Raw genomic sequence first — 15,611 nt, forward strand, 5'->3', positions numbered from 1 at the left:
ATATAACATTCTATCACAACAGTTCATTCTCATGATCATGCCTGGCCCAAGACCTGATACCTTTGGCAGCATGCCAAATGCTGCCCTTCCTCACCTGATGATGTGCCAGCCTCTGCTCCTCCTCCTCCTCTCTAATGTCTTGGCTCAGCACTATCAACATCTCCATATTTCCTCCACCTCAGCATTTCTCAACGTTTCCTCCACCTCAGCATTTCCTCCACCTCAGCATTTCTCAACGTTTATTCCCTGCCATACCACATCATATGATCCACCTACTGGAAGTACCACCAGAAGTAAATGGTGATGACATCGTCGCCAGTTAGATCTGGATTGAGAGGCCAAATGCACCAGTACAAGCACCAGTAACAAGCACCAGTAACAAGCACCAGTAAGCAGCTCAGGGTGACAGGAGGGCTCTTTAGAGCACATGAAAAGCATGCTTTGGAGCTTTGGGGCTATGCCCACTGAGCCAACCCTCCTACCTATCACATCATGCTGCTGCTGGGCGGCAGATGTCCAGGTGTCCCACAAGTACCACCAGAAACCACCTCAAGTACCACTGGTAGTACCTGTACCACGGGTTGAGAAACACTGCCCTACCTCTTCCCCCCTTCCTTCTCCAATACAGGGAGTGGAAGGAGAATAAAGAACAGTGGAGTAAAGTAGGTGGACAGAGAAAAGCACCCCTACCAATCCACTGTCTGATGTGAAAGTCTCAGTTGGCTTCACGGATAGGCCGCCCTGTTTCTGTTTCAATCCCTTTGCATCCCTTTCTTTGGCAATAAGATGGTAAGATAAGAAATAATAATCCGCAACAGCAGATCCAAATAACACTGCATAATCATACTACACATTATCAAATTATTGTTTAAATAAATCCATCCAGAGGGATGCTGTGAATGTTCTAGATTTTGAGAGACGGCAGAATCACAGACTTCTTCAGCTACTGGAGCCACGAGTATTGTGTTGAATGGAAAGAACTTTCAGCAACTATTTCAGAAAAGTTCACAACACTGGGACACTATAATACTTTTGATTAAATTCCTGACTCTTTAACGCCTCCATTAATCATACACTCGTATTACTGGTATTCGAAGACAGACGGCTGCTAAATCCATCCTCCATGAATGGGTCCAATTCCCTTTTAAAGTCATCCAAGTTAGTGACTGCCACCATATGTTTTGAAAATAAATGGCACAGGCTAATTATGTGCTGTGTGGAGAAGGATCTCCTTTTGTTCATCCTAAATGTTCCGCCAATCTCTTTCATTGGATGTCCCCTGGTTCTAGTATCATGAGAGCAGTGGCGTCAGTAGGGTTTATGTCACCCAGTGTGGGAGGCCAGTGAATCACCCCTATATTGGACTCCCTCCCATGCAGTGAGTGGGGCAATGTCCTTGGCGGTGGGCTTGATGATGTACCATCACCCTGCCCCTGCTGGTTTTTTGGCAATAACTTTTGATAGAATAGAGATATTTCCACGCAGTTTGTTTCACTGCATTCTGCATGAAATTACACATCAATTGATATATAACATGATGGTATTCAAAAATACCAAGATTTAAAAAAATATTGGCAAATAGAGGTGTCACCCCCCCCCCAGTGTGCGTCATCCAGTGCGGCCAGCACCCCTCTAAGGACGCCACTGCAGGAAAGATCAAGAAAAACATCCTTCCCTGAACAGTGTGGTGTTATCAACAATTGTGGCCATCTTACTTTTTGCCCCTAGCTCCAGTGAAGTCCACAGACTCGGTTTGGCTCACACAAGGACACTATGCACAAGTGCAACACTGCTGCTATTCTCAAACAGAGCTTCATTTCATGGGGACTGTTCTACTATTCACATCAACCTTACTGTGGACACTTTTGTCTGTAATTATGCTTTCCAACAGTTTCCCCAGAAGAAACACTGAGAGCCCAATCCTGTCCAACTTTCCAGCTCTGATGCAGCCACAATGCAGCCCCAAGGTAAGGGAACAAACACTCCCTTATCTCGAGGAGGCCTCTGTGACTGCCCCTACACCACATGATGCAGCACTCACCCTGCTAGCATGGCTGCACCAGTGCTGGAAAGTTGGATAGGATTGGGCCCTAAGCTGACTGGTCGGTAATTTCCTGGATCCTCTCCAGTTCCCTTTTTAAACTTGGCAAAACAATGAGTTGACGTGCAGGTGTGTACAAATGATAATGGAAGGAACAAGACCGGGGGGGGGGGGAGCCAAGGAGAACAAGCTTGGTTATCAAAACGTATTGTATGAACTTTCCCTTAGAGTGGTGGAGGTCATGGATTGAGCCGTGGTACAATTGAATTATTTTTTCGTTACAAGAAGAGGAACCCAGAAAATTTGACTCTGCCAAGCGCAGGAAGAGAAGCAGATGAAGAAACACCTAAGTGCAAATATGTCACTTAGTTTAAGCATACTCAGTTGTGAATGTTGGCCTTCATGACAATGGCATAGGGAACTATCTGCAGAAAGTTGTTAATGAAACCTATTCAAATCTGGTTGATTGCACCATCAAATACAAAATGGCATGCTATCTTCTGTCCACAGGTATTTATCCTTGAGCCACACTTTTGTTCCAGCTCAGGTATAAAATTAAAATGCTTCCCTATAATGTCTCCTGCCTTCCAAGGAACAATATCTGGGGGGAATAAAAATGTGTTGCTTGCTTGGTTGACAGGCTATGCTTAAGATTTTTTTTTTTTAAGATATAATAGCCAAAGTCATATTTCCCTAGTGATAAAAAATCCCTTTCGTAATCCCTTTGAAATCCTACAGGGCTAAAAAGCAATGAAGAGGATTTCTAATGGTAAGTTATAAATCCTGTTAGAGAACATCTTGCTTTAAAATAATTCAAGGAGGAGAGGGGGAAGAAACATGAAGTGGCATTATTTAGAAATCCTTCAGCAGGTGCAAAGGGACTCCTTGAGATCAGCCAATTCAAAGTTGGAAAATTGAACATGAGATCTCAGCATGAGTCTCAACTTAAAAAAAAAAAAAATGAAGGCAATTTTTACATCTACTGCACATAATCACCAATATCATTACCACTTTAAAGAACAGGCCAGTAAGTCAAAATCATGGAGCCACTGGGATTCACCAGGCACTAAACAGAGAAATGAAATGGAAATCAAAGACCATGGATTCTCTCTGGTAGACTCTAACCTTCCTCACTTCTTTCAGGTATATAAATGTATCTTTGAAATCCACTCCCTTTACTCCATTTTATTTGCTGTTTTATATAGTTTAAAGGGACTCAAAGTCAAACATTTTTGTATTTTTAATTAGGACTTCAGGACATTTCTATCTGTGAAGAAAACAGCTTTCTTCCTTTTAAATGTCTGCTGAAAGTAGGTAGCAAATCCATCAAATAAATTGAATCACTGTTAGCAAAATTATCTCATCCTTTCTGTGTTCCAAGTTTTTTTTTTAACTAATATTTATTCATCCAATCTAGATCATGGTCACTAACAGCTACAGACACATTCAGAGGACTACTAGGCACTGGCTACCTGTGGCCTCAGAATAGTGGTTTGGGTAAGAGAATTCCAGACACTGTGAGCCAGTCAGAAATTCCATAAATCAGCATTCAGTTCAGCAGGGAAGCCAGGCATCTACGACTAACTAATCACAATTCACTTCCTGCTGTCTTCAGGACCTGTTGCAGTTTGCATGAATTACTGGCTGACCTGCTTGCTGAACTTCTGCCTGTCTTTTGTGAATCAACAATACATCATCCTTCATTTCTACTCCCTAATACTGAGCTGTTTGCACCAATGTTCTTCTGTATCTTCTCTATTTCTAGGGCCAAATCTGGCAAAAGGCTTGAAACCACATGCCTGACAGGTGAGTAGTGGGTCTGGAGGGGGAGTCAAATGCCCCAGGCGCTGCAGCTGTGGGCCTTTTGCAGGACCAGCACCACTTGGGAGAGCCAGGGTGGTGTAGTGGTTTGGGAGGTGGACTTAGACCTGGAAGATCCAGGTTCAAATCCCCCCTCAGCCACAAAGCTTCCTGGGTGACCTTGGGCCAGTCACTTTCTCTCAGCCTCATGGTATAAAAATGTGAAAATAATAAATAAAATAAATACGTGGTCACCGCCTCTGCCCACTGAGCTCCCTCTGCCTGCCCTCTGGAGCCATTCTGGGGGCAGACGAAGATCCGTGAGGCATTCAGGACTGCTCAGAAAGCCTTCAACATTATCTGTGGAAAGCAACTTGTTGCAGTTACGGTCCTACCTCCTCTGGCGTCCTGGGGCTCAGGTCTGCTATGCCACTCCCCTGCATCACACCACCACCCCCGCCCGGATACTTACCCAGCGTAACAGAGCCTCACTCAGCATTCATGGTCGCTTGGAAAGCCTTCTAAGGCTTCTGACGTGGCCTTAAGCGGTACTTCCGGTTTCCTGGAAGTACTACTGAAGACCGCGTTGAAAGCCTCAGAAGGCTTTCCGAGAGGCCATGAATGCTGCGTGAGCCTCCGTTACACTGGATAAGTATCTGGGCAGGGGGGTGTGATGCAGAAGGGGGCGGCATAGCGAACCTGAGCCCCAGGACACCACAGGGGGCAGGTCCATAACTGTGATAGGTTGCTTTCTACAGATACCGTTGACCCAGAAGACCACCAAGTCAATGTGGGTAATTAATTAAATATTTCACTCACCTGTACCACTTGTCTTTGCACAGCACCTGCCTTGAGAGCGGAACTCATTTCTCTTAAAATATTAGCTTTATTCATCAATTGATTGCAATGTGCCATGTCAGATTTTTTATTAGCTGTACTGAACGCTTTAGTGGTTAATGCAGTAATTGCATAGTGCATATTAAGAGCGTTTCAGAAATGAATGGATTTTTTGGGTATGCATAATATTTTATCATATCAGTAATAAGCTATTTCTGGAGCCTGAAACAAGTTTAATGTGACATGGCACTAATGTGCTATTAATGCACCGTGCCATTACATTTCTTAAACTGAATTAGTGCAGGTATGCCTGAAAATGGTTTCTAAAATAACATCCCACCAGATGGTACAAGCTGAGAAATGTGATCGGAAAGAGTTGATACAGTTAGGATCATGATGGATGGCATCTTATTTTTAGTAAACATCCTATATATGATATATTGTGTTCATCTGTGATTCAAAAGGAAGCTCCGGAGATTATACTTATAGGCCAGGTGGTGCAGTGAGTTGTGGCACTGACACTGGGAAAAACCTAATCTCTTATTAGTTATAATAAGACTATCACCCTATTGGCCTAGGAACATGGCCAAAGAACCAAGAAGTGCTTTCCATTTTGAGGAAAAATAGAGGGGGAGAAACAGCAAGTATTGAGCCTGACTTCGGGAGCAATCCTGCCCTTCACTTGGGCTGACATAAGTCCCTTGTGCCGGCCCAGGAGGGTTGCAAACGTGCCGTAAAGCATGTTTGTGCCTCCTTGAGCGTAAGCCGCATCGGCATACAGAGGTGCACCGGCACATGGAGGCTGAATCTAGCCTCCATGGTGGCTTCTGTGGTGAGCTGATGCAAGGCTCTGGGGTGGGCAGGGAGGAAGTGGGAGGGAGGTGTTCCAGGGCAGGGGGAGGGCGGGCAGGTGGGGAGCGGGAGGTGGGGCTGGGATCCAGCACTTATCAGGGATCCCAACCCCCGATCCCGAGGGGTTCAGAGCGGCTTGAAGCTGCTCCGCTCTCCCTGAACTTGTGCCACCTCAGGAGGTGGCACAAGTCTGAGGAGACCCATAGGGGCAAAGGTGCCTTACCCGGAGGAAAGGGGAAAAGTTTCCCCTTGCCTCTGGCTGAGCTGCTTTGGGCCCCTATCCTGCGCTGAATATAGTGCAAGCCTCTTGGCCTGCCTGCTCCAGTGCAGGGTAGGATTGCGCCCTTAGTTTTCTTAACAATGATGAGATATTTGCAAAGATTCCTGAGATGCGTAGCTCAAACAATCCAAGGGACACATGTACAACACCACTGACTGTTAGTTATCACTTCAAACTTGAGTACTGCCTCCGGAGTGGTGCAAAAGTTCTTTAAGGCACTTTTGCAACACTCCTGGGCCAGCACAAGGGACTTAGGTTAGGCTTGTGCCCTTAGACTGTCAGGTTTGTGACTTAAGAACATAAGAACAGCCCCACTGGATCAGGCCGTAGGCCAATCTAGTTCAGCTTCCTGTATCTCACAGCAGCCCACCAAATGCCCCAGGGAGCACACCAGATAGCAAGAGACCTCATTCTGGTGCCCTCCCTTGCATCTGGCCTTTTGACAAAGCCCATTTCTAAAATCAGGAGGTTGCACACGCACATCATGGCTTGTAACCCGTAATGGATTTTTCCTCCAGAAACTTGTCCAATCCCCTTTTAAAGGCATCCAGGCCAGACGCCATCACCACATCCTGTGGCAAGGAGTTTCACAGACCAACTACATGCTGAGTAAAGAAATATTTTCTTTTGTCTGTTCTAACTCATATAGTCCCTAGAGTTGTCCACTCTCATTCAACCCTCATAAACCCAATATGGACTCCCATATAAGCCAGTCTTTGTGTGGAGATGGACACCTTCTTTTGGTGCTATAGACGAGTGAGCCTCAAACGCAGAGTCTTTTTTGATATTGCTCTCCAGATCCCTCACTAGGCACTCGCTAAGCAGTTTCTCTTCTTGTTTTTAGATTACTGGCTGACATGTTTCGGCTTTTCTCAGAAAGCACCTGAAAGTTTTATTACCCTTGTGATCTGTTTAGTACATCTGTTCGACTGGGTTTTATCTGCTTGATTTATTGATATGGGGTTTATGCTTATTTTACTGTTATATATGCAACTGGTAAGCTGCCTTGAGGACTCCTTTGGTGCCAAAAGTTGGAATAAAAACCAACAAGCAAATAAAGACTGTTCCAGTAATCAGATGTGTTCAGCTAAATTTGGTTCTTATCTAGGTTGTTGCTGTCGACATGACTTTTCAGTTCCTTTCAGTATTTGATGAAGGCCTGAAACCTTTTGCTACAGTCACAATGGCAGTCAGCGTGTAGATTCACTAGGCATGTTGGTTTGAAAATTTTCTAAGAATGCATGCTGTAACCCAAGGCCATATCCTGATGTGTAACCCGTGTAGACCTATCCCTAAGTCCATCCCATTTCCTTGTCCTGTATCCGTAATAAATAAATAAACATTTATAGATTCACTAGGCAAAGCTGCGGACCGTTGTTGCATATCCAGTGAGATGGGAAAGAAATTTTGGTGCTGGGAAGTGATAAAAGAACATGGAAAGAGCCTTATACTGAGTAAGATTCTTGGCCCATCCACCATGAAGATGCTGGGGATCAGTGGTGTTGCAAGAAGGGTGCAATGGCTGCAGGCCGCCCAGGATGATGAGCATGGTGAGAGCATGGGACCACTTCTGGCCTGGTTGGCAACCTTCAGTCTCGAAAGACTATGGTATAAGCCTACAGCATCCGGTATTCCCAGGCGGTCTCCCATCCAAGTACTAACCAGGCCTGACCCTGCTTAGCTTCCGAGATCAGACGAGATCAGGCATCTGCAGGGTAACACTACTGGCCAAAATTTTTAAAATCTTGTTATTTTCAAATAATACCATCACGTTACATATCTTTCGATGTGTAATTTCACGCAGAGTGCAATGAAAGAAACTGTGTTGAAATATCTCTAATCTATCAAATGCTGTAGCCCAAATACCTTTGGGGTAGGTCAATGGTGCATTACCACACCCACTGCTCAGGGTGTTGCCCCACCCACTGCATGGAAGGAGGTCAGTCATGGGGGTAGATGCACTGGCCTTCTGCGCACAATGCTGGGGTTCACTGCTGGGGGTCACTCCTGAAACCTTTGGCATGTAAAACAGATACTCTAGCCCTGAGCTATAGCCTCACATCCACAGCCAGTAGAGGCAGGGAGTCTCCTCAGCTAGCACTCTGAAAGTGACTTAGTAGTGGACACTGCCCACCCATAAATTCCCGCAGGCACTCGCCTATAAGTCGACTATAAGGACTGAGGATGCTGCATACCCTGAAAACGAACCCCCTCCCGGTAAAGTCCCCAACATTATGGGGTTTTTCCCTTGGGAGAGGGGACTGGCAGAGAGAGCCCAGTATCAGTCCAGGCAAAGCGTGAGCTCCAGTTTAAGTCACTGTGTCTTTAGTATAAAACTCATTTCTTCTTATTCTGTCTTGTTCGTATCACTTTCATCATCCCACATTGATACTATGCCCATACAGGGCATAAAATTATACAAAAGATGTCTCCTTTCCTCAGACCTGATGTTTCGGGCAAGCTCCCCATTTATTCCTTCCTCCCAAATATTGTCAATGACTTATTGACAATCTAAAATGCTGAATCATGTGGTTGCACAGACAATACCGTTGCACAGTTCTACAATAAGACTCTATTAATGGAGTCTCTGGTTCTCATGGGTTGAACATACGGATCACAAAATGGCAGTCTATGGAGGTTTGCCCTGTTGCTGTAATCAGCTTCAAGAAAGGAGTCCGGTCACATCTGCAATAATTGAAATGTGACCTCCAGTAAGAAGAGGTTCACTCAACTAGAAATGCTGCAGTTTTGAAGCTGCAGATCACAATGTGCTTATGGTCTTATGAAATATTGTGCATCCAGGGGTAGCGAGCCTGTTGTGCACAGAAAACGTGTGTGCGTCGTTCTTGTATGCAGAAAGCAGGGTGGGGGAGCGAAAAAATAAGTGATTATTTATCAGATATGTAATAGCCAATGCTGTTACAACCTCCATAGAAATCCGTAGGACAATGAAGCCTTCCTTCCGCGTAATAGGAGTTAGATTCTAAGAAACAGAATAACACTGTTGTTGGTTGAGTCGCTTGTGAGATGGAGCAAGTATTTATTGAATGTTAACGGAAGCAGAACCGTATTGCCAAAACTCCACTCATCGTGGAGTGAAGGAGGCCCTCATTTAAATTATAATTATCTTCTCGAAAGCTGTTTTACCTTTTGTTGCTACTTGCTCCATCTACTTTGAATCATAGAAAGCTCACAGCTTTAACGGCAGTAATGTTTCATTACGGGAGTTGTTAAGACCGTCTTAATAGGGCAATTTCAGACTCCTTCTACTGTATCCTGAGCAAATGTCTTTTGTTTGATAAATGACCTGTTTTTGAGCATAACGGCATTTTCCAGTGGGAAAAGTATTTATAGCACTGCAGATCTTTACACTAGTATTATGAAGATGAGGTCAGAATAACTACTGGATGACTAAAAACTTCAGTACAATTCTGCACCTTTTATGTCGTTTATAGCAAATATGGGCTCCTTCTGTGGCTGGACTGGATGTCACTGCTGTTCCAAGGCAGTCCTCCACTCTGCCAGCCTATTGTGGAAACAGGAGATGACGTGATCCTGAGACATACCAAGAACGGTAAGCTCTCATCCCCCCCGGGGTGGTTTCAGGTGTCAGCCAGATGTGGGAACTGGCTGGGGAGTGGGGACGTGCACCCACTTCCTGAGGCATCTGGTGAGCCACTGTGAGACTCAGGAAGCTGGACTAGATGGCCCTTTGGTCTGATCCAGCAGGGCTCTTCTTATGTTCTTACCCATGAAAGAACCTACCAGGCTTAAACCTTTAGTAACAATGACAGTGCACAATGTGCTATCATGTGCTGAGTGGGGATGGCATAGGGGCCCCCTCCCAGCAACCAGGCTTTAGCACTGATGCCCCCCATACTCTCTCCTCATCTCATGTCAACATCTGTATGAACAGGAAGTCACTCAGTATTGAGAATGTGAAGGAAGAACTGTCAATGCATAGACTAGAACAGAATCAGCCCTTGCATTGATAGCACTCCATTGGCAGTAAAACTTTGTGACACAGCTCTGCACATATATTTGACATTGTGTGCTTAAAAAAGTGTTCTTTTATGTGTGAAATCTATCCATGCCCCCCACGGCTGCCTTGTACAGTAGATCATATCTCAGGGATGTCAAACATAAGGCCCAGGGGACGGACGTGGCCTACAGACGTTCTTTATCTGGCCCTTGGGCTCTCTCAGCACCCGCATCAGCTACTCTCAGCTGCTGAGCTGTACTGAGGTGTCAGAGCCGAAAGGGCAGCCTGCTTGAAAATTGGGCTCTCCTATATCTTGAAAATATGATCAAGATTTGAATATTTTCTCTTCTGTCTTTGCAGCTAATGAGTTCCTAAGTGAGAAAAAAAAGTGCTTATTTCTGGCTGTGATAATATCACTTCCTGCTTAGGGACACGCAGTATGAAATGAGTTTGACACCCCTGGTCTATCTGGTGAGTTAACCATCCTTCTGTCATAGGGTGAATAGGTCACTTTTATTAGGAATGCTTTGCAGTGTTGGGTATCCTAAGTCAATGCATCACAATAACCACAGCCCATATGGAACAGTAGTGAAGCCAGTGCTAAGTAGTAAACACTGCTAAAATGATAGCAGGTGAGCAATGATTGGTGTTAGGATGGGGGGAGGTGGTCACAAACTGTCACGGCAAAGTCCACAAGTGGAAGCCATCTTCCCAGGGCTTCTGTTTCCTCTGCTTCTGATTTGGGTACTACAGCAGCTCCAATGCATATTGAGGAAAGTCCCTTCATGCGAGAAGATTCTACTGGGTTTCCTGATTCAAACAGGTGTTAAAATGCTGCCTTCCTTGTTTAAACCTATTTATTTTCCTACATAGGGTCCCAGGAAACTGGAAAACAACAAATTTACAAACATACATGCCAAGAATCTGGGAATCTGGCCAAGAAGCTTGCAAATTAGGTACTGTTGAGGACAAATTAGTAGTGTGGTAAAATACAGTAGAGGTTGCTTAAGGGGAAAAAAAATGCCCGTCGAGGCATCAAACACCACAGAAATAACATAAACTATCCTAGTTAAAATGGTCAACAAACTCGTTGGTTTTTTGTTTTTTTTTTACTTTAGAAAAGAAAGCAACATGGAGAAGTAAGAAAAGCCCATGAATATTGTGCTTGATTATGAATTGTCACAATCCAGGAACTCTCTGACTAATCTTATACACTCCTGGTTCGCTAGCCAAACACCCCCAGTGAGTCAAAAATGCATGTTCCCAATTTGTTCTTGGGTATTTTACCATCTCAAGGGCCTTAACACTCCATGAGAGAGCAGGGCACAGTTCCCAGGCAAATAAGCCAAACACAGAGTACAAGTTCTTGTGCATGTTCACCTGACTGACCAAATAGGTGGGAGTGCTCAGGGCAAACTGCCTTCCGGTAGGTGCCACCACACCTTAAGAGGGGTGTCCTTCAATCCAAGGGGGAGCTGAAGCTCATCATGGGTTACAAGCCATGATGTGCATGTGCAACCTCCTGATTTTAGAAGTGGGTTACCTCAGAATGCCAGCTGCAAGGGATGGCACCAGAATACGGGTCTCTTGTTGTCTTGCATGCTCCCTGAGGCGTTTGGGGGGCTACTGTGAAATACAGGAAGCTGGGCTAGATGGGCCTATGGCCTGATCCAGCAGAGCTGTTCTTATGTTCTTACGTCCTACGGGCTAACTCTTCACCTCTTGCAACCACTGAGTTCCCCAAACTCCAAGGACTCAGGCTGCAATCCTAACCACACTTTCCTGAGAGTAAGCCCTATTGAACAAAATAGGACTTACTTCTGAGTAGACCTGGTTAGGATTGTGCCCTCAAGCTTCAAGAGTCTGGTTTTGTTCCACACAGAGTGGCCTAGGTCAAACTTAGATGAACCCAGTTCCTTTGTACTGACACTGACACAAGCCCATAGAATGGCTTATTTAAAGAACAAAATTAAGGTTACATGTTACTTTGAATGTCATTCAGGTACTTCAGAGAATAAATACATTACACACACCATGCTAAGACAATAAGCTATGCTCCTAAGCCTACTTATTCCTAATGCTCACCTAGATCTTTCCAACTTCTGAGCACAAGTACGGGGTAGCTCTTCTACCTGTCGTACCACGACTGTTATGAACAAGATATCCATGACGGAATGGCAATGAACAGCTCTCCCCTCCCAACTGCAGGGTTTTTTGTACCTTAAACTTAGCTCTAAGCTAATTCGGACCAGCTGAAGCTTCTGGAAAAGGACCTCCTCCCCTATGGCTACTGTTGGTCACTCATCTTGATCCCTCCCAACCACAGAATCACAGCTGCAGTCAATTAGCAAGAACTTGAGGGTTTTCTGAGAACTGCACCAGCAATTTCTCTGGGGCAAGTCTGCAAGAATACAACGTATTATAAAAACGCAAATGTTTGTTACTCATTGTGCTCACTCATTATGACAGTTTCCTTTCACGACAGAGAACAACACTAACTATTCTAAAACCAGAACCATTCATTTTCAAGGTTATTTGGGAGAGGACAGTTCTGTGGCTGCAATGGCACAAGGAGGTATAAAACCCACTCCCTGGAGAATGGGATAAATGGAACAACCAAGTCACACAAAAAAAAAGAAGTCAAAAATTAACTGGATCACAATTTCTTCTTCCCAGTATGGCTGGCATTTAATTCCAATTGCATATAAATGTGGATGTCCAAAACATAAGGCATAATGGAACGATAGAATACTGAAGCGTCCCTGTACCCATGAATCCCAAAATGCAGTTTCAGTTATGCACGGATCAGATCCGTAGGACCCCTGCGCACACACACCCCACATGCGCTGCTCTCCAAAGGCGTCCTCTGAGCCCAGCAGAGCTGAAAAACATCACTTCTGGTTTCTCTATGAAACCAGAAATGACATTTTTAATGCCTTATAAGGTATTTAAAAGTTACTTCTGGTTTCACGGAGAAACTGGATGTGACTTTTTTCAGCTCTAGGACTCAGTCTGAGCCCGGCAGAGGCTGAGGATGGAAGTCTGCGGCCTCTGTTGAGCTCAGAGGACCCTCTGGAGATGAGGTGATCAGAGCTCCCCTCAGCTCTGGAGGTTGGGGGGGAGGCATTCGCCTGTATCCGCGGTTTCAGATACCCCCTCGGATACGGGGGCACGTCTATATTCTTCTACTGAAAGCAGAAAATACTTCAAATTCTTGGATTAGTCATTGTTTTTGAGCACTTGAACATGAATTGGAGTGTTTAGAGCAATCTGTTGTCAATGTTCATTTTGTTCTTGCTTCTAAATAGAACATATATTTATGTGACATATTTTAATCAGTATCAGTCTGTGTTCATTAAAAACATTGCATGAACAACCGCATATTCTGGATTGGTAGGCAAAAGGGATTTTATTAGCTTGAGAAAGGCCAGTTGTTCCAATGGTAAATGTGTAATGAGCTATCCCACCCAATCCCAATGTAGCTATGTTTGTGAAATTGCTTATGTTAGGACTATTTTGCCAAACACCCCTGAGGAAATTTGCAGTCTGAGCAGGGCAAGGCCTTGATGTCTGGGCCTAAACTTAAGCTCATGTAAATGTGTGTATGTATCTCTCTGTGACTCCATGTGACTCCATGTAACCAATCAAAATGTATGAAAAGTGCTGAGTCATAGTGACAAGGTACCTGTGATACAAGTGAATGGAAGGGTAGTGCACCACGGGAGATGATGCAATCAATCATAAGACTATGAGGTTATGCAATGAGGTAATGCAATGAGGTCATCACCACTGTGATTGGTGCACAGCACTATATAAGCAAGGCAGGTATACCTGTGAGGTGTCGATATATGGAGTAGAAGAGAGCAGGAGTCTATGTCAGAGAGTGGGCAATTGTGGCTGTAAATACTTTTGCTGTTTTGCTGCGAAAGGACTGCTTATCTGTAAATATTTTGGAAATACAGACTGGTGGTGGACATCTGCCTTGTCTGTGTTGCCTTCTTTCTGGGATACTTTGGCCGTCCTTGGAGCTAGCACTCTGCTAAGAACTGGCACTACACTAAGGGCGCAATCCTAACCCATTTTCCAGTACCAACATAAGGGTAATGCAGCTCTGAGGTCAGGGAACAAACATTCCCTTACTTTGAGGAGGCTTCCGTGAGTGACACCCAATTGCAGGATGCAGCACATGTCCCATTGGCACCGCTATGCCAATGCTGGAAAGCACTGACATATAAGGGGTTAGGATTGCGCCCTAAATTCCTCAACAGCTTATGGCCCAATCATATCCTTCAAAAATGCCAGCATACCATGAGGTATACTGGCACTACAAGGGCAAAGCTATCATGGCAGTCCCTCCACCATGAGCTGCCAGCAATGCGGTGCAGACCAGCCGCTGGTGGGGTTCTTCTGGTGGAAGGGGAGAAGGGGCAGGGATGGGGCTGGGATTGAGGCAGGATGAGGCTGAGCTAGCAGTCATCCAAACCCCATCTTAGTCTGGACACCCCCAACAGCCTCCTCAGGGCTATAGTAGCAACAGAGCTGGTGTAGATTTGAGGAGTCCCATTGGAGACCATGCAGTAGCCAACACCTGGGTAAGAATTTCCCCTCCCCACCCTCTTGCCTGGCCTCTTCCCTGGGTTAGCACATAGGATGGAGGAGACACTGCACTGGTAGCCCTGTATCCCTTGCGCAGATGCCAGATAGGATTGGGCTGCTGGTGTTAGTACTGGCTTCCTTTGTTGATAACAATGTATTCTCCTGCTGTCTGCTAGCACATTTCTGCAGGAGATAAATCTGAGCAGTCGTTGTCAAATAAAGTTAGATTTTGTCTGGGCACCGTCCAATGAACACTCGAGACAACACACATGGGAGAAAGGGCCGCTTTATTAGCATTTTAATACGGAAAAAGGAGGCTCAGACCTGCAGTTGCAGGGGCCGCGAAACCCCTGTGTAGTGCGGAGGCGGGACCATTGGGCGGCCCCAGAACCAACTCTGTCCCCCAGGCAGGATGTGCATCCAACTCCAAGCTGTGCCCCGTTCTTGGGCGACGCAGCTCATCCAGGTCTGTCCCATAAGGGGAAGGCAGCCGGACTGCAGGCTGTGCTGCCTTGAGCCGCTGAATCTCTGAGGAGGACCCCCGCGGTCCTGGCCAGGGCCCCAGTCAATGTCCTCATATCGCTGAGCCACTGAGGACTGCTGTTGGGTTCTGCCCTGCCTATGCTGTCTGAAGGTGCACTCCAAAGTCCCAAGCATGCCTCTACCACACCACCTGCCAGCATAAAGTAAGTAATGTTGGCAACCTTCAGTCTCGAGAGACTATGGTATCGCGCTCTGAATGGTGGTTCTGGAACAGCGTCTAGTGTGGCTGAAAAGGCCAATCCGGGAATGAAAATCCCTTCCACACCGGGAGCAAGTGCAGTCTGTCCCTGGTCTGCCTCCCTGGCTATGGGCCTTCCTTCTTTGCCTCTTAGCCTCAGACTGTTGGCCAAGTGTCTCTTCAAACTGGGAAAGGCCATGCTGCACAGCCTGCCTCCAAGCGGGCCGCTCAGAGGCCAGGGTTTCCCACTTGTTGAGGTCCACTCCTAAGGCCTTCAGATCCCTCTTGCAGATGTCTTTGTATCGCAGCTGTGGTCTACCTGTAGGGTGCTTTCCTTGCACGAGTTCTCCATAGAGGAGATCCTTTGGGATCCGGCCATCATCCATTCTCACAACATGACCGAGCCAATGCAGGCGTCTGTGTTTCAGCAGTGAATACATGCTAGGAATTCCAGCACATTCCAGGACTGTGTTGTTTGGAACTTTGTCCTGCCAGGTGATGC

General features: G+C 45.7%; 1 protein-coding gene and 1 pseudogene across 1 annotated transcript in view; both read right to left on the bottom strand.

The window, feature by feature from the left end:
• TAFA1 (TAFA chemokine like family member 1) overlaps window positions 1–15,611 on the bottom strand; it is a 396,155-nt gene that overhangs the window by 222,170 nt on the left and 158,374 nt on the right. The gene's annotated exons all lie outside the window — the stretch shown is intronic.
• On the bottom strand, window positions 7,424–7,539 carry LOC136642266 (5S ribosomal RNA; annotated as a pseudogene).

This window comes from Tiliqua scincoides, chromosome 2 (assembly GCF_035046505.1).
Source record: "Tiliqua scincoides isolate rTilSci1 chromosome 2, rTilSci1.hap2, whole genome shotgun sequence".
NCBI lineage: Eukaryota > Metazoa > Chordata > Lepidosauria > Squamata > Scincidae > Tiliqua > Tiliqua scincoides.